At 39.2% G+C, this 25418-nt stretch overlaps 1 long non-coding RNA gene across 1 annotated transcript in view; it reads right to left on the bottom strand.

Moving 5' to 3' along the window:
• Positions 1–4645: 4645 nt before the first annotated feature.
• The window catches only part of LOC112909416 (uncharacterized), a 115644-nt gene continuing 94871 nt past the window's right edge, over positions 4646–25418 (bottom strand). Inside the window, exons 6-7 of the long non-coding RNA XR_011994355.1 lie at positions 15156–15238; positions 4646–6305 (exon numbers count right to left, since the gene is read on the bottom strand). This is a non-coding gene — a long non-coding RNA (uncharacterized lncRNA). The remainder of the gene's footprint in view (positions 6306–15155; positions 15239–25418) is intronic.

Raw genomic sequence — 25418 nt, 5'->3', positions numbered from 1 at the left:
TGGTATGAAGGGAAGTAGCCAGGAAAAATGGACAGAAAGTCATGAAAGTGTTTGAATTTCTGATTCCAATCTGATTTTCTAAATTCTGGTTTAAATCCCCAAGTCATTCCTTTTTCTTACAATAAATTCCCATTTCTGGGCATAAGCTAGCTTCAGTTGGTTTCTGTCACTTGTCATCACTGACACTTAATGCAGAGACCAAACTTAGTCTTTACTAGAGCTGCCCTATACACTTAATATATTGCACAACATTAAGAGGTGCTAGTCACATCATAGTTTGCAGTATATAACCATATACAGAAACACTGACCTTCAAGGTCATTGAGACCTTGAACAATACATTTCCTGTTTTCAACGCAATATATCAAATATTGATTGAGCTTTTCTACTTTTTCTATGCCGGAGATTACACTAGATATAGAATACAAAGATTAAAAATTAAAAAAAAAAAAATCCACCCAGGGGATCCCTGGGTGACTCAGTGGTTTAGCACCTGCCTTTGGCCCACGGTGAGATCCTGGAGTTCCGGGATCGAGTCCCGTGTCAGGCTCCCAGCGTGGAGCCTGCTTCTCCCTCTGCCTGTGTCTCTGCCTCTCTCTCTCTATATATATGTCTATCATGAATAAATAAATAAAACCTTTAAAAATATAAAAATAAAAATGGGCCCACAGGGTCATAATCTAGGAAAGCAGACCAATGAAAAGCAGTTATAATGTGATATTAGATAATACAGAAGAATTTCACAGGGAAAAGTCACTAACTGCCTCAGGGAGGATCAGGGAAGGCTTCATAGAGGAGGAATTAATGCCCAGGCAAGTTCCAGCAGTGGGGATAGCAGGTCTAAGTGTGAATACATGGAATAGCATATGTTTACAGAACTCTGGATTGTTTGCAGTTCTGTAGGTAGAAAGAGAGTAAAGTATGGGGCAGAGCTAGAGAGAAGAGTGGGCACCAATCCACAAGGAGCCTACCAGGCTTGGGAGTTGGAACTATGCGGTAGACTAAGGCTTCTTACATTGTAATAAGATACCAATCATCTGAGGTCTTGCGAGAATGTAGATTCTGATTCAGTACACCAAGGGTGAGACTTGAGCATTTGCACCTTTTAACAAGCTCTGTGGCCATGTCACTGTTGCTAGTGCACAGACCAAACTTAGAGTAACAAGGATTTAAGCAATGGGACACTAAAGGCTATGAAGCAGGGAATAATATAGTATTCCAGAAAGATCACCCTGCTGTACTGGAATGGTCATATTAGACACAGGAGGTGAGGAAGATTTACACAAGAGAACAATTAGAAAGATATTTCAAGATCCATGTAAGAAATGATGAAGATAGGAACTAGATATGCTGTGCCAATCTGGATATGCAGTGTTAGGGAGAAGGAAGAAGAGCTATTCCTTTGCTTTCCTGATTCTGTCTGGACTTAACAATACAAAATAATAAAGAATTTTAGATTTATATTCTTAAATTGCACAATATGCAATATGTGCTGTTATTTTTTTTAATCCATTGTATTCTTAAAGCCCATTTTAAAATTGTTTTCATTTTAATGTACAAAATCTCCTCTTGATAATTTGCAATCAAATGGTTGTTTCAAGTGGGCCAGATTTGGTGCTAAAATAGGTTTGTGATGGAATGAATTCTTCACAGGGAAATGGAGGGTGTTGTCATTTTAACTAGAGATAAATTCTGGCTCTAAGCACACCAGAATTGAGGTGGCACCTTACTTTGCATAAGAATCACCTCAAGAGATTATTAAAAATGCAGACTCTTCTCCCTCCCCTCCCCTTCCTTCAACTTTATTTTTGTATGCCTTCGTTGGGCCCAGACAGTTGCACTTTTAACCAGCATCCTCAAGAGAATCTGATGCAGGTGACATACCCAAGAGAAACTGAGAAATACTAATCTAGCTTTTCTGGCAAAAACTGACTGCCTTCCTGTAATGTGTTGTCTTTATCCGTTACTGACTGATATATGAAACATAGACAAGGTGGTCCCTGCATTTAAGAATTTATTTTCTCAATGAGTTAAGTGATCAGGATGTTTTTGTCTCTAAACAAGATCCTTATTCCCACGCCATGCTTATAAAGACTCATGTCTGGTAAAGCCAACATTACATAACCATCACTAATAACCCAAAAGTAATTTCAAAGTATTTTAATATTCATTGTTTTATGTGATCTGTGTAATAGGTAATGAAACTTATTTTTCAGATCTGGATAGAAAACCTCAGAGGCAGTATGGGTCTTGCCTAGCATCATAAAACTAAGTTAGGGGATCCCTGGGTGGCACAGCGGTTTGGCGCCTGCCTTTGGCTCAGGGCGCGATCCTGGAGACCCGGGATCGAATCCCACGTCAGGCTCCCGGTGCATGGAGCCTGCTTCTCCCTCTGCTTGTGTCTCTGCCTCTCTTTCTCTCTCTCTGTGACTATCATAAATAAATAAAAATTAAAAAAAAATAAAGCTAAGTTAGGGGCAGAAACACTGCATCAGAATTTTGCCATATCTTCAAAGCATGTAAGGAAAGGAATCAGAAATTCTCATGGTCAGTTGCCCCTCCAGGTACCCTTGAAAATCTGTGGTTATCAACACGGGCTAATGTCACCCAGAGAGCTTTCTCTTTTTTTTAATTAAAACATTTTTTTAAAGATTTTGTTTTTATTTGTTTGAGAGAGAGAGAGATAGTGAGAGAGAGAGAGTACGAGGAGTAGGGGAAGGGGCAAAGGGAGAAGGAGAAACAGACTCCCTGTTGAGCAGAGAGCCCAGGACTCTGGGATCATGACCCCAGCTGAAGGCAGTTGCTTAAATGACTGAGCTACCCAGGTGCCCTCACTCTGTGAGCTCTTAAAAACCCCAATGCCAAGTCACACTCCAAAATCAGGCGGGAAGCAGCATCAGTATTTTTAAAAGCTGTCCAGACAATTCCAACGTTCAGCCAAGGCAAGAAACTCTTGCAGAGGGAACCTCTGCCAGAGGTGGATTTGCTGTGGTTCAAATGAAGCTTAAGTCTATGAGGTCTTCATTTTTTCACAGACTGCTGACAAGGATGCATATTTAAATTTGCATTCATGATTTTTCTTTATTTTTCTCAACAAAGGCCCCCTGTCTTGGTTGGGGTCCTCTGAGAAGCAGACACCAAGAGATGTGCAAAATGCTCACTGATAGAGGGATGAAGGGGGAGGGAGTGGATGGGAGTGGGTGGGCAGAGCCTTCACATCTCAGTGCAGGTCTCCCCCTTGTGAAGGGAAAGAAGGCAGGGGAATCAGTGCTGGGGAGGAAGAGCCTCAGAAGGCAGACAAGTCTTGGCCAATGGGCTGTCCTGAAACAAGGTTACTTACTAGACGAGTGTGGCATGGAGCAGGAACAGTATGGCTTTGGCATGTCTCTTGTGCTCAGTCACTAGCTGGAATAGCCAGGCCTCGGATGTCACAGCAGATCTAAGATGCTGTCAGCCCACTATGATCCCTGCAGCAGTTTTCCCTGAAGGGAAATCTGAGTGGCACACCTCCATGCCACCACACCCCTCATCTATAGAGGCTTCACATCCCCAGAGCTAGATCCTCCCCTTCCTCTGGATTGTCAGTTCAGGAAGGAGAGAATTGATCTCACAGTACCATGGTTAACTCTGAGAATTTCTAGTAACAGTTCATGGGCTGCATGCACAACCTTTTTTCTTCTTTTTTTTTTTTTTCAAAAAATTCACTGAGAAAGCTTAGCTGTGATGTGCAAGTGTTTTCTCTTGAGCGAATAAACATTGAGTGACTAAACACCACCAAGGTGGTGATCAATCTGTCAGCCTGTTGTCTTCAGGGACCTGCCATTTAGGAAAACAGGTGAAACTTGGATTTATTCATTCAGTTAGTCACATAATGATTTTCCCTAAGTGCTTTTCTATATGTCAAACACTATGCAATGCCGGGTGTTCAGGATACAAAATCTGGTTCCCATTCTCATGAAGCTTGTAACTGAGTATGGAAGATGGACCGAAAGTCAATGAATGTATAAACAAATAAAATGATTATAGCTTATAACAAAAGTGTTAAGAGGGATACAAAGTGCTTTGACAGACAGTAATGGGATGCAAAGATATCTTAGATAGGCTTGTTAGAGAAAGCCTCACTGAAGTAGGGGACATTTAAATAGAAGCTTGAACTCGGATAGGATAGGATAGGATAGGACAGCGAGGAGGGAGGGGGAGTGTTCCTGACAGAGAGGAAATCTTGGTTTATTCTAAGTGTTGTTCTAAACCTGGTGTGACTAGAGCATACTGACCAATGGGCACCCTGGCAGAGAGTGATTTTGAAGAGGTAAGAGATCTCACGGGCTGTGGCAAGAAGTTTGAATTGTATTTGAAGTGCAAGAAAAAGTCATGGCAGGATTTTAGGCAATACAGCAGTGGGAGTAGAGGTAACATGATATTACTTTTAAGGGGGTTCATTTGGTTTGTGGGAATGGATAAAGGAGAGAGAGGGGAGGTAGTGGAACCAGTTAACAGACTGAATCTTGAGATCTGGTGTTGGATAGATGGCCCAGAGGGAGTGGGAGCACATTAAATCCTTCCAATATAATTTTTCTAAAGAGTATCTCAGTGCCTTTGAGAACAGCAGCGAGGTTTAAAATATAATAAGACATCAATTCCAGAGTGCATTTAAGGGCAATTTTAATAAATAACATCTGTGAGTTCATATTACAGATTAAAAATGCTTCCCATTATTATGTTTTAAACTTATTTTTTGATATTGATTCTTTTACAGTATAACTTAAGTTAGATATTTGTAGTAAATAACACTTTACATTTCGGTATTTGTAATTGTGGTATTTTCTTAATTCTGTATGGAAAACAAAAAGAAACACTATAATTTATTGAGCTCCTACTATATGCAAGGCACTGTATGAAGATAGATAGGTATAGATACAGATACAGACATAGACAAACATTGAAGTAAGGAAAATCAGCTTTGAACAACTGAGGACACATCCAAGATCATACCACTTACATGGTACAGAACCAGGACGGGAACCCTTGTCTACTTGATTTTAAAAGCTTGTTTTGAACTAGTAAGTATATTGCCTAAAGATCATTTTGCATCCTTTTTTCCCTTGAAGCATAGGAAAGAGTTTTTCTTTGTCAACATGGGAATAGCATAAGTTTTTAAAACATTTCTGCCTGGGGAGCCCCAGTGGCTCAGCGGTTTAGCGCCGCCTTCAGCCCAGGGCCTGATCCTGGAGACCCGGTATCGAGTCCCATGTCGGGCTCCCTGCATGGAGCCTGCTTCTCAATCTGCCCCCCCTCCTCTCTCTCTCTTTCTTTCTCTCTCTCTCTCTCTCTCTCTCTCTCGGTATGTCTCATGAATAAATAAATAAAATCTTAAAAAAAAATTCCTCTGCCTAAATCCAGTCTGTATGCAATAGGAAAAGCCATACTTGTGGATGTGAGGTGTTTGTCTCTATAAACTGGAATTCACCATCTGAAGATTTCTCTTGCTGATCTTACCACACATTGGCTGCCTTCTGAAACCAAACCACAAATTCCTGTTTCATAAGTAGATGAACCTCAACATCCCTAGAGATGTCCCTCAATATTCCACTTATGAAATGTGACCTAGCATTTACTTTAAATCTTTCCCAGAGATATATTTGTGGTTCATTTAAAACATGTTCCATATTATTCCCTAAGTAAAATAAGTCACCTCCCAAAACATACCCTATATCAGTATAATGCTTTGCAGCCTCGTGAAGCACTTTTGCTTTATATAATTTGATCTTTTAGGGACAACTAATATAGGTGCTATCATCTTCTTTTTTAACAGATGATAAAATTGACTCTCAAAGAAGTACAGGATTCTTTCAAGCACGATTCCAGATTTAAGAAGGGTAGGGCCAGGAAGTGTACCTGGGCAGAACAATTTAACACTTTTACAAAAACTAGAAGAAAGGAGTGGGAAATGGTTATAACAGTATTATCTAGAGTAAGCTAGTCTTATAGATAGACTCATCTCCATATTGGGGAAACTCTGGACCTTTTGGAGAAAGGGCTGGTTGGTAAAATGTCTGTAGGTATTTGCACGAATGGTATAAATAACATAAGTGTGAATCTCTTCTATACTTAGCTCTTCCTGGCAGTATCACTACTGATTTCCTGTCACTGTTTCATTCATTGCTCCTTTCATTCACAGCTGGCTTCTGTCAAGGATTCTTTTCCTCCCGTGCATTAAATTCTATTCCATTCAGAATCAGCTTGAATCAAATATCACCATGAGAAGTGCCTTATGGAGAATACAGAGGCCGTGCCCATGCTTTGATCTGCAACGGAACACAGAAGGAATTGAAGCCATGAAAACTACAAAATAGCCAGACAGGGTGTCAACTCATTGTGCAAACAATGAAAGAGATCTCATGAAGCAGCAGAACTAAGCCTGTTTGGTGAAGCCTGAAATGTGGAATCAAAAGCCATGAGTAGAAGTCACTAGCCATTTCATCCTCTCATCCATCCAACAAACTCTTTGAAAGAAAGTAAAGACTCTTAAAAATCAGCATTTTGATCTAATTGTAGGATTCATTAAAAGTTTTCCTAAAAAAATGCCGCTTAAATTAACACCCGAAGGAGAACTTCATCACAGCTAGATGAACACCAGGAACAAGCATCCGAAGCAGAGGCAACTGAAAAAGTGGAAAGAACTTGGTACTTTCAAGGAGCTTAATGGAATCCTGTAGCTTATGTAGCAAGGAAAGAGTAGAAACAGACCATGAAGGCAGGCCATGATAAAGCAAATGAGTTTTAGCAGAGTATAAACAATACAATTTTATCACACAGATCTGTCCAGAAATGGACTGGGCTTTTGATGAACAAAAACATGTCAGAAGAATCTTGGTGATTCTCAGAACACTGGTTAAAGAAATGAAGTGTGAGACAGGGTGGAAGGAGGGAGAATGGACTGGGTCACATGATAGGTTTGAACTCTTCCAGTGTTGAACGTCTATAATTCCATTATTCTGACTGATATCAAATATGGCTAATTTTTTTTAGAAATCCCAAGGTTGCCAATCTATCTATAGCAAATTTTAAATACAACAAGCCTCAGTTCTTTAGATGTCATTAACAATAAAAAAGAAATGAAATAAAATGGCAAGAAGGGAAGAGATGTATGGTTGGGGGAGTATAGTGGTGTAGTTGGTGTGGTGTAAAGATTATGGACTTGAGGTTAATGCTCTTAATGTGGAGTTGAAATTCCAGTTGCTAGATGGATGACCTATATTATAGTCTGGTGGCTAGGCATATGGGCTCTTGTTTGTTTACTGCTGTACTCCAGGCCTTAGAATAGCAACTGGCACTGCAATAAATATTTGTTAAATGAATGAATAAACGAAAGCTCCTCCAATGGTGGTCTGCCCAAGGTTGCTCCCCAGTTGTTGCAAATGGTTATTTCTTTAATTCTGTCCATAAATCCCTGGCAATGCCTGAGAGAGGCAGACGAAAAGAAGTAATGAGCTCCTACATAAAATCAGCCAATAAACCCTTCATTCCCAGGGAAGGAAAGTCAGCTGTCCTCTCTCCCTTCATGTCTCCCTGAGGCTCAGCTCTGGTCATTTCTCTTTTTCTTCAAGGCCGCCTGTGATATTCATTTGACCTGATTTCTTCTGTACAGTGTTACAACTGATGATTAGCAGGCATGCCCTTGCCTGCTTTTGAGGAGCCAACTGAGACTTTGCCTATGGGATTCCTATCTCCAGCATAAACACTCACCCACTTTATTGGCTCAGGGTATAGAGTACTGCACCATCATGGGCATTGTCCAATGCAGCCAGTAGAGAGCTCTGTGCTAACTGTGAACAGCAAAGAAGAAAAGCTGAGTAAGGAAGCAGAGTGCCTGGCAGCACATCCTCCCTCTAGTGCTTCCTGCCCTGGACCAGATTCCATGTATTCCAGCAAAATCTCTGCAAGATCTAGAGCTCCTAGAAATGGCCTATTAAGGATAAGACTCTCCACCCAGTAAATAATAGTAAATTAAAAGGACAGGGTCTCCCCTGATTGTCTGGGTTACCTGAGGTTCATTCTGTGTCCTCTAGTTTCAGTCTGGGTTCTCTGCAGTTTGAGGATGCAGATAGTAAACTCTATCATGATTCCAGTAAAAGAGGTCACAGGAATCCTATAGAAAGAGCCCTGGAGCCAGAGTCAGCTAATGGTTATTATTTATTAATTGTCTGTGAGGTGCCAGGCACATATATCATGTGTGATTGTGGCAAACACAGTGATGAGCCACCCAGATCCCCTTCAAGCTGTTGCTGCAGCTGCTGGAAGTGCCGCTGGCAGGAAGCCTTCTCTTAGCAGCCCTCTGTGACTTGCTCCAGCTGCAGAGAGCTGCCTTCCTCCAGTGACTCACAACCATGACTGATGAAGGTGAATCTATAAAGGCTGGGCTATCAGGACAGTTCTGATGGGCCATTTTGACTCCAGAGCTCCCTCTGAGTCACCCAAAGCTATCACTGGACCAGCATAGCAGCTTGACTTTCCCTCTACCAGATCCTGCTTCCATCCTCTTCCTTCATTAGACATTTGTCCCAACTACCCTTCTTTTAAAAAAATCTTATATGTTAAAGTCTACCTCATAGTCTACTTCAAGGAGAATCCAACCTGTGACAGCAATGGCGGATAAAAATGATTGACGTGTGACTTGCCCTGTGCACACCAAAAAGGATTCTGGATCTCCCACTCAGTTCCTTTCCTGAAAAGAATTCCATAAATATGTAGGAGGAAGAAGCTGTTGAGAAGAAAGAGGGATGAGAGGATTTGGGGTGTTGCACGCTGCTGCTAGGTGAATGGAGGATAGCTGAAGGTTGTAAAGGATGAGGATGTCTTCTCCCCCTCCATATTTCTATAGTGGCTTAAAATACAAGTAAATGCCATGTTTTGAAATTATTTTTCAATTTTCAGAGAGGTGTGTTCTTGGGCCATGACACTGTTCTGGGGTGTGTGGGTCATGGCTTCAGCATTGTGCATTATTATAGATAATACTCTATAGATAAGTAAACTGAGGTGGGAGAGGATACATTTTAGGATCCATCTTGCATCTATATGAACTTGAGCTAGTCATTTAACTTTCTTGGACCTTGTGGTTGAAAGACACTTAAATGTCAACAATGCAAGGAAATGAACTAAACATTGAAATCCTTCAAAATTCTAAAATCCTCAATTCTTTATGTAATTAAAATTTTAAAAGTATTTTCCCATGGTAATTGTGATAGGATTATATGCAATTAATAAGGTAATTGCAAGGTCAGTTTTACTACCTTTACTACTGTAAGCTATATATGCCTATACATATATTTGGATTATGTCTAGTACATTGTGAAATATGCAGGGATATACTGTTTTCCCAGTTTACACTTGGAGAAACTCAGAATTGGAGAAAATAATTTATTAGTGCAAAGATATTACTGCTTATTTTAGATCCAGAGCACAAACTCAGGTTTCCTGATACTTCTAATACTTACTCCATACTATTATAGTAATTTTCTCTGTACAACAAATTGTGTTAACACTTAGTGGCTTATAGTAACAAACATTGATAATTTCCCACAATTTCTGAAAGTCAGGGAGAAGCTTAGTTAGGTGGTTCTGGCTGAGTTTCTCACAAGGTTGCAGTTGGGATGTCAACTGGGACTTTATTCATGAAGGCTTGAGTGCCAGGATGGTGCAGTCTTTTGGCTTTTGACTAGAGGCCTTCATTTTTCTCTGACTGAAGAAAAAAATCCTCAATTCTTTTTAAAAAATTTTTAAAAATTCGATTTAGTTGATATATAGTGTATCATTTAGTTTCAGGGGTAGAATTTAGTGATTCATCTTTGCATATAATATCCAATGCTGGGACGCCTGGGTGGCTCAGCAGCTAAGCACCTGCCTTCAGCCCAGGGCGTGATCCTGGAGACCTGGGATCGAGTCCCATATCAGGCTCCCTGCATGGAGCCTGCTTCTCCCTCTGCCTGTGTCTCTGCCTCTCTCTCTCTCTCTCTCTCTCTCTCTCTCTCTCTCTCTCTCGCTCTCTCTGTGTCTCTCATGAATAAATAAATAAAATCTTTAAAAAAAAAATCCAGTGCTCATTACATCATGTTACCTCCTTAATGTCCATCACTCAGTTACCCTATCCCTCCACCCCCACCCCCAGCAACCCTCAGTTTGTTTTCTATAGTTAAAAGTCTCTTATGGTTTGCCTCCCTCTCTGTTTTATCATATATATATGATATACATACCACATCTGCTTTATCCATTCATCTGTTGGTGGACATCTGGGCTCTTTCCACAGTATGGATATTGTGGACATTGCTGCTATAAACATTGGAGTGCATGTGCACCTTTAAATCACTGTTTGTATCATTTGGATATATACCTAGTACTGCAATTTCTGGGTTGAAGGGTAGTTCCACTTTTAACTTTTTGAAGAACCCCCATTACGGTTTTCCAGAATGGCTGCACCAGTTTGCATTCCCACCAACAATGTAAGAAGGTTCCCTTTCCTCCACATCCTTGCCAACATCTACTGTTTCCGGAATTTTTAATTTTAGCCATTCTGACCAGTGTGAAGTGGTACCCCTATGGTTCTAACTTGGATATTCTTGATGCCAAGTGATATTTAGCTTTTTTTTTTCATGTGTCTGTTGTCCATTTGTATGTTTTCTTTGGAGAAATGTCTGTGCATGTCTTCTGCTAATTTCTTGGCTTGCTTTATTGTTTTTGTTGTTGTTGTTCTTTATAGATTTTAGATCTAGCCCTTTATCTGATATGTCATTTGCAAATATCTTCTCCCATTCTGTAGGTTGCCTTTTTTTTTTAATTTAGTTATGATAGTCACAGAGAGAGAGAGAGAGAGAGAGAGAGAGAGGCAGAGACACAGGCAGAGGGAGAAGCAGGCTCCATGCACCGAGAACCCGACATGGGATTTGATCCCAGGTCTCCAGGATCGCGCCCTGGGCCAAAGGCAGGCGCCAAACCGCTGCGCCACCCAGGGATCCCTGTAGGTTGACTTTTAGTTGTCAACTATTTCCTTTGCTGTGCAAAAGCTTTTTATCTTGAAGTCCTAGTAGTTCATTTTTGCTTTGTTTCCCTTACCTTTGGAGACACGTTTAGCAAGAAATTGCTATGGCTGAGGTCAAATAGGTTTCTGCCTGTTTTCTCCTCTAGGATTTTGAAGAGTTCCTGTCTCACATTTAGGTCTTTCATCCATTTTGAGTTTATTTTTGTGTATGGTGTAAGAGAGTGATCCAATCTCATTCTTTTGCATGTGGCTGTCCAATTTTCCCAATACTATTCATTAAAGAGACTCTTTTTTCCATTGGACATTCTTTCCAGCTTTTTTGAAAATTAGTTGAACATAGAGTTTGGGTCTCTATTCTGTTCCATTGATCTATGTGTCTGTTTTTGTGGCAGTACCATACTGTCTTGATGATTATCGTTTTGTAATACAGCTTGAAGTCTGGAATTGTGATGCCTCCAGCTTCAGTTTTCTTTTCAACATTACTTTGGCTATTTGGGGTCTTACCTGGTTCCACATAAATTTTAGGATTGTTTTTTCCAGCTCTGTGAAAAATGCTCATGGTATTTTGATAGGGATTACATTGAATGCCTGGGTTTCTTTGGGTAGCATAGACATTTTAACAATATTTGTTCTTCCAATCCATGAGTATGGATTGTTTCTCCATTTGTTTGTGCCTTTCTCAATATCTTTCATAAGTGTTCTTCAGTTTTCAGAGTACAGATCTTTTATGTCTTTGGTTAGGTTTATTCCTAGATATTTTATAGTTTTTGGTGCAACTGTAAATGGGATCAATTCCTTGATTTCTCTTTCTGCTGCTTTATTATTAGTGTATCGAAATGCAGCTGACTTCTGTGCATCTACGTTATTATATTATGTGACTTTGCTGAATTCTTGTATCAGTTCTATCAATTTTTTGGTGCAGTCTTTTAGATTTTCTACATAGAGTATCATGTCATCAGTGAAGAGGGAAAATTCGGCTTCTTTTTTGCTGATTTGGATGCATTTTCTTTCTTTTTGTTGTCCAATTGCTAAGGCTAGGACTTCTAGTACTATGTTGAACAACAGTGGTGACAATAGACATCTCTGTTGTGTTCCTGATCTTAGGGGAAGAGCTTTTCTCCTCTCATTTTTTCCCAAACTGAGGATGATATTTGGTATGGGTCTTTCATATATGGCTTTTATGATGTTGAGGTAAGTTCACTCTATCCCCACATGGTGGAGGGTTTTCATCAAAAAATGATGATGTATTTTGTCAAATGCTTTTTCTGCATCTATTGAGAGGATCATATGATTCTTATCCTTTCTTTTATTAATGTGGTGTATCACATTGATTTGTGGATATTGAACCACTCTTGCAACCCAGGATAATTCACACTTGGTCGTGGTGAATAATCTTTTTAATGTTGGACCTTTTTAGTTAGTATCTTGGTGAGAATTTTTATATCCATGTTCACCAGGGATATTGGTCTGTAGTTCTCCCTTTTAGTGGGGTCTCTGTCTGGTTCTGGGATCAACATAATGCTGGTCTCATAGAATGAATCTGGAAGTTTTCCAGGAAGCCTCAATTCTTCACCACATGGTCCTTTCCATAAGACTGCATGAGTGTCCTCACAATATGGCAGGTGACTTCACTCAAAATGAGCATTTCAAGAAGGAGAGCAAGGAGGAAGCTGTAGTGCCTTTTATGAATTAGCTTAGAAGTCATATACAACCACTCCTGCCACATTCTATTTATTTGCAATGATTCATTAAGTCCAACCCTTATGTAAGAGGTGTGAAATTCAGCTCCAGATTTGAAAGGATGACTGTCAAAGAATTTATAGATAGATGTTAAAACTATCACAGTTCTGTTCTTTGGGTGGATTAAAAATTCCCTATTAATGGTGGCAGTATTGTTTTCCTCAGGAAATTCAACCCAGCAGAATGAACCAGGGTGCCAAAATTTTATTGCATGGAAGATTTTCAGGTGTCACATTAGATAGCAGTTTGATAGACCTTTGTTCCTTGGCCAGGGTTGGCTTCTAAAAAACCATATTCAAAAAAAAAACAAAAAAACAAAAAAACAAAAAAAAAACATATTCAGAAACTACTATACTAATAATGCAACAATGGAGAACATCTAGTTTTTTTTTTTTAAGATTTTATTTATTTATTCATGAGAGACACAGAGAGAGGCAGAGACACAGGCTGAGGAAGGAGAAGCAGGCTCCATGCAGGAGCCCAATGTGGGACTCGATCCCAGAACTCTGGAATCACATCCTGAGCCAAAGGCAGATGCTCAACTGTTGAGCCACCCAGGCATCCCAAACAGGTTTTTGCTTGTCCAGAATCCATTTCTCATTCTTCTAATTTTACCTTGGGAACCTCCATTCACCTCTCCTAGTCAGAGTGGAACTAAAGATTTGAAGCCTCTTCCTTCAGTTCCAGAGATGGTCATGTGACCCAGGCCAACAAGCTTCCTGGCAACAGTGATTTATCTGGGATAGAAATCAAACGGGTTCAATGCTGGTCAATACCCAAATTTTGTTGGAATTAATGGGGAGCAGTGTTCTTTCTGCAGGGTTTGCTAGATTCCTTCCATCATGTGGGAAGAATTTGTTTGAGGATGAAGTCAGGACAGAGGAGAAATGGCATCAAGACATGGAGAGATGAGAGAGAGAGAGATTCTTGGTAATATTATCGTTTGCATCACGAAAATCCAATATGATTCAGGCTAGGTTCTATCCTTGGATTTTTTTCAAGCCGCAAGCCAATAAAGTCTCTACTTTGGTTATTTTATTTGCAATCAGAAAGTCCTAATATAGCATTTCAAGTAATAATATCCATGTCTTATTGAATCTTTATTATATGCTAGGGCATGTGCTAGGACCTTAATATCCTCTCATTTATTTCTTAAACTAATAAAATTTTGAGGGAGACATTATTAGTTTTTTTTTACAGATAAGGGACAGTAAGAGTGAGAAATGTATCACAGGCCATCCTCCTATGGAATAGAGAAGTTTGGATTTGAACTAAGACTTGAGTAACTGGGTAGCCATACTCCTGGCATTGTGCTGCCCTCTCCAATATTACTGGATAATTTTTTTTTAATTTACTGAGCCAATTAATTATGTAGGAGTAGTAATTACTACCAACTATTCAGAGTTTGGTGCTATATTAAACTCATATGTATTGTCTCATTCAATCTTCCCATTGACTTTAGGATGGAAATACTGTCATGTTTATTTCACAGATGAGGAAGGTGAGGTCCGGAATAGTTAAGCAATTTGTCCAAAGTTACACAGCTAGTGTTGGTTTGCAACTCTCTCAGGAGCTTCCAGGATGAGATCTGAAGGGAGAGACCTAAGAAAGAGGCAGGCCACTCCAGGTTGGTTGGTGTCTTGTTGCTGCCCAACAAATCTTTTAAGTTTATAAAGCAATCTCAACTGGATTCAGTTACATACACTGCGGTTTTCAACACTGTATCATTATCTCAAGGCTATGTCCTTGAGGCAGCCTCTGGGAGTGGGAAAGGCAAGTGAAACCCCCATTCCAAGGACAGGGGAGGGGATGAGGAACCTCTGATCACCTGGGCATGGCTTAGTGGTTAATCAGCAGTCACTGATTTTCAATAACTTCTCCCAATAGCTAGTACATAGTAGAACTGGATTTTGACCAAGATAAAATTGATGAGAATCCACACATATTTACTTTAATTCCAGTGAAGTTCCAGTGAACAATTAATAGAATCTATGGGTAATTTAGAAAGAACACCAGGGTCCAATTCAGGATTAAAAAATATTTTCCCTCCTTCTCTTAGGGTGACCAACACATATTGGTTTCCCCAGGACTTCCCATCTTTTAAATTGAGAGGTTGGCTGGACTCCCTACCTTCCATAGGCAGTGACAAATGGTAAGACTAGGCTGTTTGTCCTTGGCTCAAAGAATGAAAAGGGAATTAGAGCTGGGACTTCTTGCTACCTAATCCCCAGAGAGAACAGACCTCATCTCAGGGTCTGGGAAAGTCTAAGAAAGCAGGAGAAGCCTGGCTAGCCCTAGCAGCTCATCCATGGGATGATCTTGGAAGGCTAAACCCATGATGTTCCAGTGTTGAAGATGCCCTGAGCCTATAAGACATACTTACCTCATCAGCACCTTCAGTCCCAGCAGGCTGTGGCCTTTGCCAATAAATGCACCTTGCAAGATGGGAACCTTTCTTTGGAGTAACTGTGGATAGTAGATAGGGAGCAGGTCATTAAGTAAGAAGCCTTACGTTTGCAACCAACTTGGCCACAACTCTTATGTTACCCCTGGGCCTTGGTTTCCTTAATCCATAAGATACACTGGGTAGCAACCACTTTAGAGTTCTGCAGTGTGGATCACATTAACACACAACAGTGCTTTGTATGCTGAATTGTTCCTGAATATAATTGATGCTGCTACTGATTATTTTTTATCACATTTTGAAATCAATATCTTTCTAGTTTAGGTTCTCTTTTCTGTTTCTAACTGTGCACACTTTTGAAGGATTCCATCCAAAAACTAAGAACTTATAAATTGCTCTGTGTGGGAAGCAGAAGAATGGCCCCCAAAGATGTCCGTGTCCTAATCTCTAGAACTTGTCATTATTTTATGTTTCGTGACAAAGGTGAATTTGATTTGCAGATGGAATAAAGTTTGCAATCAACAGACATTAACAAGGGTCCTTAAATGTGGAAGAGGGAGGCAGCAGAGTTAGTTTCAGAGTGATGCAGCATGAAAAAGGGATGACTGGCCATTGATGGCTTTGAAGACAGAGGAAGGGGCTAAAACCAAGGAATGTAGAGAAAGCCTCTAGAAGTTGGAAAAAGAAATGGATTCCCCCTTAAAGCCTTCAGAAAGCAATGTAGCTCTGGTGACAGTGAGACCCATTTAAGACATATGACCTCCAGAACCATAAGATAATTGTGTTGTTTTAAGCCATCAGGTTTATGATAATTTTTTAGCAGCAACAGAAAATGAACATTCTATAAAACAATTTAGCAAGGAAAATACATAGAATTATCACAGGAAGAGGATCAATTACTCACTGGGAAGTAGAACATTTACTCATCTTTCTCTGGGCAGCCTGAGAGTGAGCCTGTTAAGATTCTAAGGCATGGCATTTGATGGAGGCATTTCCATCATTGCCCTGGGCCACTCTAAACCACAAGAAGACAGGAGGGTGGAGTCTTTAGAAGTAAAAGTTGGTAAAAAACATCATCACAATTTCACTTTTAGAGTGTGCTCTCAAAGTCATCCAAACTGCTGCTCTTGGCCCTGTGCTTAGGCTTACTGGAATCAGTGTTTCAGGATAAATGACAAGGCAGCTGGTGTTTCTTGTGAATTGGTTTCAATGTGGTATTTTTTAAATTCTCTCTAAAGAAGAGGCAGCCTAGGAAAGTGGCACAAGGGCTGTGATTTGCAGTTAAACTGACAAGGTTTAAATTGTACCCCTACCACTTATGTCCACTGTGACCTTATGCAAGTTAAACAGCATCCCCAAGCCTTTTCTCATTGACAAAAGTGGGCTGATAAGCCTGAAGGCCTCGGAATATCAAACAAAGTAATGGAGGTGAAGGGTTTTGCATGGTTCCCACCTAATGACAAATTCTCCAGAAATGTTAACTGTTTTGCATTGCCCATTTCTTTTCTGAAATAAATGAAGGAAAGAATCAAAGCAGGATAATCAGAGGCAGAGTGGAACTCAGGAAACTAAGGGGGCTAGGCAAATACTGGCTCAGCTGTTGGCAGATCTTTGCAATGAGGCTAAACTCAGTTCTGATGAAAGCCTTATTCACTCTGCCAGTCTTTCCAGATATCTTGAAACCTGTGTTTAAAGAACAGCCAACTAGGTGTTTGTGTGCAGTAAGTATTCATTAAAAGTCATTTGCAGCCCTGGGTGCTCGCTGACTGGAACACATCTTACTGAAGGCCTTTATGTTGTTAAGGGGATCCAACAGTTCTATGGGAGTCCAGGTAATTTAGTGGGCAGAGCAAGGGCTTTGGAGTCACAAAGACCTCATTTCAAACTCTGGCTCTGCCACTTTCCAGCTGCCCCTATTTTTTTTACCTATGGAAGGGAAAGAATGTTTCTTTCCTTCAAAGATCTTTTCTAGATTAAATGTGAAATGCAGGTAAAGGGCTTGAATAGCCCAAGCTGGACCTTGTCATAGTAGTTATGCATTATTGATATGTATTATTTGGGCCCAGAAGGCTTGATTCTAGTATTAGCTTCTTTACATAATATGACCTTGGAGAAATCCTAAATGAATTCTGAGGTTGTTCCTCCTTCTGCACAGAGGATAATAAAAAGAGAAGCATCTACTTTATATAGCGGTTAGGCACACCAAATGAGACAAAGCTTATATATGAAAGTCTTCTATTAGGAGTTCATTAGACTATAAATTTTTCTGGTTGTGCAAAGTGGCTCTAGTAACCTCATTTTCTTCCCTGTTGGCCTGCCTCAGTGGATGGCCCTTCCACCACTAGGTTGTGTTAAGGTAATAAAATTTTAGCATTTTGGACCTCATGGATAATGTCCCGTGGGTGGAGGTCAGTGGACACAAGGTAAGGAGGTGATGGAAGAGTAAGAGGGAAGAATGCAATCAGCAGACAACTGACATCTTCCTGTGTAAAAAGCAAGACTACATTTTTGGATTTCAGCAGTAGTACAGTGGTCATCCACGTAAGTAATATAAAAGCCTACATACACTACAGGGAACTCAGCAGGGATTAACCTCGTATGTTCCAGGCACTAAGCCACTCACTTTCCACAGGTAATCCCAGTTAATTTTTCCAACCACTTTGGGAACTAGAAATTCCCTTGTTTCTAGCAGAGAAAATTGAGGCCCAGAGAGGTTAAGTAAACTATCCAGGATCACACAAACAGCAAAGAATAGACCTAAGACTGGGTCCAGATGTGTCTCAGGTCCAAAATCAAAGCTCTTTCCACACAGCTACATTGTATTCCTGAAGTCCAGCTTGATGATTTTCTGTGGCTCTTCTGAGATTGAGGTTAGCCTGGACACCTACAGGATCTAATAGCATGTTTACCTCATTAAGGCAGAGAACTTTTGGGAATATATTGGAACTTCTGATCCAGTGGGAGCCTTGCAATAGTCTCAGAATTGCTCACTTAGCAAGTTTCATTGATTGTGGTGTGCAAATATTGATGTACTTATATAGCATTTCCCAAGGTAGATCCCATAAAATATTATTATTATTAACATGAACGAAAACCATAACTACCACAATTAAACTACAATTAAACAAACAACTACAATTCAAATTTACAGAGCTTATTATAAGCCAGGCACCACTTAAATGCTTTAAATGGATTATCTTATTAACACTTAAAATATTCCTTTGAAATAGATACTATTATCTTTATTTTATAGAAGAAGAAACCAAGTCTTGGAACAGTTAATTATTAATATAAGAAAAATAAACTATTCTCTCAAGTGTGTTTTTAAACTCTTTAATTAAACCAAGTTTAGCTGTTCTACTTACTACAGGACTTCTCAGAGACTTTACTGGACTGTGGTTCTCTAAGAAGAGAACACCTATTCAGTGATGGCCTAAATGTATTTGACATGGGTTACGATCTCTAATGGAGATCTTTCTGGGAAATTCTGCCCTTCATTGATGGCCAGCTTGCCTGTTCTCCCCGGGGAAGCAGAGCTCATGCATTGTTCTCATACTGTTCCCTATCTGTTCACCTTGAAAAACCACATTTCTTTCCCTTTCTCAGAAACTCTTCATGTTTATGGACTCTGAGAGGGGTAGAGGGAAGTGTGAATTGCTTTTTATAGAGAACTGAGTCACTGATAGTTGGACTTAACATATGAGACAGTAACTGTTTCCTGAGGAGATGCAGAGCTTAGGTCTGAAACAAGGAGATGAAGTGGGCTTTCCATTGTGCATATTGTAGAAGTGGTCGTGGGTAGAAAATAAATGGGAAAAATGGGCTTGCAAAGGTTGTGAATGTGAATGATGATCTGGGAGTGTTTAAACCTGGAGGCAAATTACAGGCATGCGTGGTTTCTTTTATCCATTCTCAATTGACTTTATATATCTGTCAACAGCTAGGGGTAGTGTAGAAAATAATAGAATTGTGTGGGTTTCTTGCCTTCAAAAGCTTTATGACTATAAGTTTACATGAAAAAAGCAATAAGACAGGAATAGCATTTTTCTAAATACCCCTAATTTTAGTTTTGATATGTATCTAATTAATGTAAAAACCACCTGCTTGTAAATCAGTTGCTTCGGCCACTTAAAATCTATTTCCTGGACTCCCAGTTTTAAGATAATAATATAATAATGTAAAGTTAACTTCTTCCTTCTGAAAATCACCCCCCAGAACATGAAGGAATACAGAGATACAAACTCCATCTTGTATTAAATCATCTTTGATTAAATTAAATATATAACTCCCAAACCATAGTATATGAAGACAGAAGGCAGTTGTAAGAATGGTATCAGATTGTACTGAAGAACTTCATAAAAGCTCAGGAATTGAGGGCACCTGGTTTTTCAGATGGTGGCAATCAGAGTGAAAACAGGGAAGTGGTTTTGAAAGTCAGTATAAGCAGCAATTATATCTGCAGGTCCCTAGACCTCTACTTCTATAACCCTTCACAAAACAGAAAGAATAGTCCCTTGATGGTAGTGAACCAAAGAGGCTTCAGCCTTGGGAGCCAAAGCACAGATGAGGGTAGAAGAGAGATACAAATAAAAAGTAAAGACCTAAGTGAAAGCCTATTTACTGCAATAAGATCAATAGCCCCATACCTCTATCCCATCCAAAGTTCTAACAAGCAGGCTTTTCTACTACAAGCATAGCCTTAGCCCCAAGCATAAAATTGAGGGATCCTTCTCTGGAGAAACTGAACTGCCCCCCACAAAAGATCTGCTTGGGCATCTCAAATAAAATCCCAAATAAAATATCCAGCTGGCCATGAAATTTAAAATGAGCCCACCAGGTAACAAGCCCCAATCATATAAATAAATTTTCTATTAATCTTTTTGGTACCTAACTCAGGAAATGAAGCAGATATTTGACAGAGTCATTAACTTATAAGAGGAAAGGAAAATAAAGTAACAGATGCTGGAATAAGCAGAGACAATGCAAAGAGAGGAAGAAAACTTAAAATAAATTTTTAAAATATCTTCAAATAGATGAGTGAAGACAGTGTTCTCATGAAACAAATGCCTATAAAAAAAAGAATGCTTATTGGAAATAAAAAGTATGACGTGGGAAAAAAATAGAAGATGTATACCAGGAAATCTCTTCCTCCAAAAAGGAACACAGTGCAATGGTAACAAACTACAAAGGGGTGGATAGTTGGAGGTAAACAATATGAAAATTAGCTCTATTAGGTAAACTCATTAGTTGATTACCTTGAATTCTGGAAAAAAAGAACTGAGAACAGAGGAAATGGCTTGGTTTGAGATCTCTCGGAAGCCAATTCAGATGTGGATTAGAGCTGAAGTTGTTAATTTGGGAGGTGATCTCAGAACAGCAGTAGGATTGTGGGATGGGGAAGCAGAGAAGGAAAGAAAGCTGTTAAAGTACAGATGGTCCCCAACTTTTAATTTAAGATTTTTCGATTTTATGGCGGTATTAAAGCAATACACATTCAGTAGGAATCAAACCTCAAATATTGAATTTGGATCTTTTCTTGGTCTGGCAATATGTGGCACAATGTTCTTTTGTCATGCTGGGCAGCAGCAGCGTGGCAGGTCTCAGTCAGCCCTATGCTCACAAGGGTCACAAGCCAACACACTTACAACCATTCTTGACTCATAACAACCATTCTGTTTTCCACCTTCAGTACAGTACTTAATGCATTACATGAGTTGTTCAACACCTTATTATAAACTAGGCTTTGTGTTAAATGATTTTGCCCAACTGTAGGCTAATCTGAGTGTGTTAAGGTAGAGTGGTAAGGTTGATAAAGCTATGCTATGATGTTTGGTAAGTGAGGTGTTTAATACATATGACTTATGATATTTTCAACTATGATGTGTTTATCAAGACATAACCCCATTATTAGTCGAGGAAGATCTGTATGGGTTATTAAGCTAATTACTATGATAGGCAACCAGAACTCAGTCCATTTGGGAGAGTCTGGAAGGCAGTATAGAATACACTTGAGAGTAATCAAGTAATCAAAACAAATGTGAGTAAGGTAGAATATTAACCCACCACTCCTTTTATACCATGTAAGCCATGAGAGTGGCTTCCAGGCATATTTGGTATGTCCATATGCAAGCCAAAGGTGCTCCCATGATGAGAAAAACAATCCTTCATCATAGAGGTTCATAGTAAGTAGTTGTATTAGTTTCTCAGGACTGCTGTAACAAATCAACACAAACTAGGTGGCTTAAAACAACAGAAATTTACTTTCTCAGAATACCAGAGGTAAAAAATCAAGGTGTGAACAAGATTGGTTCTCTCTGAAGTCTCTGAGGAAAAAAAAAACATTCCACATGCTTCTTTCCTTGATGTTAGCAGTTGTTAGCAATCTTAGCTGTTCCTTGGCATGTAGACATATCACTTGAACTCTGCTCCCATCGTCAACATCACCACCTCTTTGTGCCCATGTCTTTGTGTGTCCTCTCCTCTGTCTATAAAGACAGGGGTCACCGGATTTAGAGACCACCCTAACTCAATATAATCTCATCCCAATCTTTAGCTACTTACATGTGCAAAGACCTTGTTTCCAAATAATTTCACATTCTGAGTTTCCAGGTGGACATGAATTTTGAGGGGACACTATTTGACCTACTGCAGCAACCTGTTGCATGGAGGCAAATGCTGAGGGGATATGGACAGGGAACTAGCCTCTGCTACAAAAATGATAGAATACTATATGCTTTGGAACAAAACAGATCTAGATTTTAATCTCCATAAAAAAGGCGGAGAATTTCAAGTCAGGTGAAATGATTGGGCAACTTTGATCAGTCTATCCAGATTTTAAAGCAACTCAGTGTCATTCCATTAAGAATCTTCACTATAGGGATCCCTGGGTGGCGCAGCGGTTTGGCGCCTGCCTTTGGCCCAGGGCGCGATCCTGGAGACCCGGGATCGAATCCCACATCAGGCTCCCGGTGCATGGAGCCTGCTTCTCCCTCTGCCTGTGTCTCTGCCTCTCTCTCTCTCTGTGTGTGACTATCATAAATAAATAAAAATTTAAAAAAAAGAATCTTCACTATAGAAACGCCAGACCATTGTGAGAGCCACATAAGATATTCTAATACAGTGCTTAGAATGAGGAAGCTTCCATTGTGGTAACACAGATGAAGCAATTCAAGAGTGGCACAAAGCAATAAGCAATAAAGTGACCAACTGAAGTGTAGATTTCACTGCCTGAAGTTTTGGGAGGAAAAAAAAGAAAGAAAGAATATTATGAAATTTTTAAAGACTTAAAAACATGAGTGTCCAGGTTCAAAGACCCCATTAAATACACATCACAATGGAGGTAAACAGATCTATGCTGAAGAATCATGACATAGGACCATGGATAAAGAGAAAACATAAAATTCCCCAGAGAAAGGGGGGGTACACTTCACACAAAATATCAGAAATCTGAATGTCATCAAGGCTGTTAATAACATGACTGAGAGCTAACAGATGATGAAAGAATAGCTTCATATTCTGGGGGGGAATTATTTTCAAGCTAGGATTTTGTACCTTCCAAACTACCACTCAAGTCCAAGGATGGGGGAAAAACATTTTTTAGATCATATTTCAAAGTAATTAACCTCAATGCACTCTTTTGGCTTTACTGTGGTAAAATGTAAAAATGGACTAAGAGAAATGGGATCCAGAAAGGATGTTAAGGTTAAAGGAATTCTCACAATGGTGGCTAAGAGAAAACTCAGGATTCAAGCTATACCAGAAACATGGTAGTCCAGCTGGGAACAGAACAATGGGGAAGTGTCTTCAAGAAAATATTAAAACCAAGAGATTATAAGTGTGACATTGGGAAAAAAATGTGTTTTGAAGAGTTATTAGAATGTGTGGCAAGAGTTCATCGATTTACATAAAACTGAGCAATAAAAAGGAGTCAATTTTAACTTCAGGTAAGAAAAAAGTAATATAAGAAATTAAATGTAATGATGGTACACCACTTCACTGAGCAGTAAGAAATATTTACATAGTCATAATGATAAAAGCACTGATGTATAGTTAATCAACACTTGTGATATAATTATATTGAAAGGGGTAGAGGCAAGGGAAATGGAATGTGATAGAACTAAAATCTTCATCTTCCTAAAGAGGAAGTGAGTGGACAATGTCTAAATTTGGGATTTCAAGAAAAAAGTAGATTAGGCTTAGCTTTTAGAAATATAGGGAAATAACAGAAGAATCAGCCAATGGGCTTATTATAGTAGTTGTTGCCCCTGCGAGATTAAGAGATAATAGCAATGTGTCATGGGGAATTGAGTGTTTCTGATGATTTCAGGTTCTGGTTCTGTTCCTTGAGTCCTAATCTTCTCCAGATCTTCTAATTCTGTCAACTGCCTCAGTGCCTTCCTTGCCAAAAGTTATTATTATATAATTTGTAATTCTGCGTTTCTACTTCTGTATCTTCCTTTAGACAAGAAGCTAACTAAAGGCTATAACTATGTATTAATCATAACCAGCACTCACAGTAGTTGCTCAATAAATGTGTATTGAACTGAACAACTTAGCTTTTGTCGACATGGAGGAAGACAAGTTTGATTATCTTGGTATTTTAATTATCTATTGCTGCAAAAAAGATCTCCCCTAAATATAATGACTTAAGACAGTAACCACTTATTTTCTTATAGTTTTGAAGTTTGAGTATGATAAGTGGATTTAACTTATTACTACTTTATGTGGCACGGGCTGAGTCATATGCCTTCAAGCAAGAGCTAGAACATCTAAGATTTATTCATGTGTCTAGTGCCTCATTGTGGGTGGCAGCAATGGCTAGGACTGGCTGGACCTCTCTCCATGAGGTCTCTCATCATTTAGTAGTAGCACCTGAGATCCTTTACAAAGGAACTAGATCCTAAGAGGGTAGAACCAAAGCTGCCAATAGTTTTAATGGCTCATTGTTTGGAATTCACAGTGCCACTTTTGTTACATTCCAGGAGTCAAACCAAATGGCAGGCCCACCTCAGCTTCAAGGGAGGGAGAATAGGTTCCACTTCTTGGTGGGAGTAGGGACATATGCTTGCTAGGATGAGGGAAGGTGTTGGCATCCATCTTTACAGATAATCTACATTTGAGAATTAATTGCTATGGGTAGCTAAACCAGATAATTTTATTCTTACCTATTTAAACCAAAATATTTTTTGTGCATTATTTTATCCTTGGGCAATCAAGAAGTGTAACTGGAAGGAGGCATATTGTTTTTGCATAAGTTATTTTAATTTTGAAGATAAAAACAAATAGATTAATTAATCATGATATTTGAATAGCCATGCTCAGACAGTGCTGACGAACTTTTCTACAAACTGTAAAGGGATAAGTTGCTTTTGTAGAATGCTAATGGAGAAAGAAGGGGCTAATGTGGCTCTATGATAGCAGAAACTTCTCATGAAAAATCACCTAGACAGTATTTCTGAAAATATTAACTGTCCTCAACCAATATTTAAAATAATGTCCATGTTTAAAATAATTCATTATATGTAGTCATTCTTTCTTGAGACATACTTTCACATATTAATGTTTTAGAGAATATGGAATTCTAACAGAATAATGAATGGATATACCTGCATTTTAGACATGTCCATTACACTAATTAAAATCTAGTATGACCACAGGTTTTTAATTACTTTCCATCATTGCTACAGTCAATGAAGCTAGCTTTATTACCCACTATAATGCCTCACTTATAATAAATCTTCATAAAACCTGAAAAGAGTTTCCAATTATAAAATTCCAGAGACAGGCTTTTCTGTCTGGCTTTGCTTGGAGCAGAACGCAAAACTGAATCTTATTTGCCTGTTAGCCCGAAAAGACAAACAATGAAAATAATACTAAATAGAACGTATGCCTTTTTCTATCTCTATGTGACTGTCCTTTTTTTTGTATTTCACTGTATTTTTAATTCTTGATATTTGTTGATAACAATTGACCACTTAGGACAGCAGAGTCAAGGCATTGAATGAAGCTTTCTGAAATCTTGGGTTCTGGGTTTGGTTTTGCCACACAGGAGCTGCCATTAAGCCTTAGGCAAGTTCCTTAACCTGTTTTTTGTTTTCTTCAAGTGTATGAAAAGAATGAGCTCAGCTTCTCTGCTTTCTTCACAGATGAGAGAAAGACAAAGAAAGGGCTTTACAAACTACAAATCTCTAAGCAGAAAGAAATTGCTTTAACTAACAATAAATGAGATAGTGGAAACCACAA

The sequence above is a fragment of the Vulpes vulpes genome, chromosome 9, assembly GCF_048418805.1.
Source record: "Vulpes vulpes isolate BD-2025 chromosome 9, VulVul3, whole genome shotgun sequence".
Classification (NCBI taxonomy): Eukaryota; Metazoa; Chordata; class Mammalia; order Carnivora; family Canidae; genus Vulpes; species Vulpes vulpes.
Note: the sequence above shows the minus strand (reverse complement) of the source record. Positions and strands in the feature narration are given on the sequence as shown.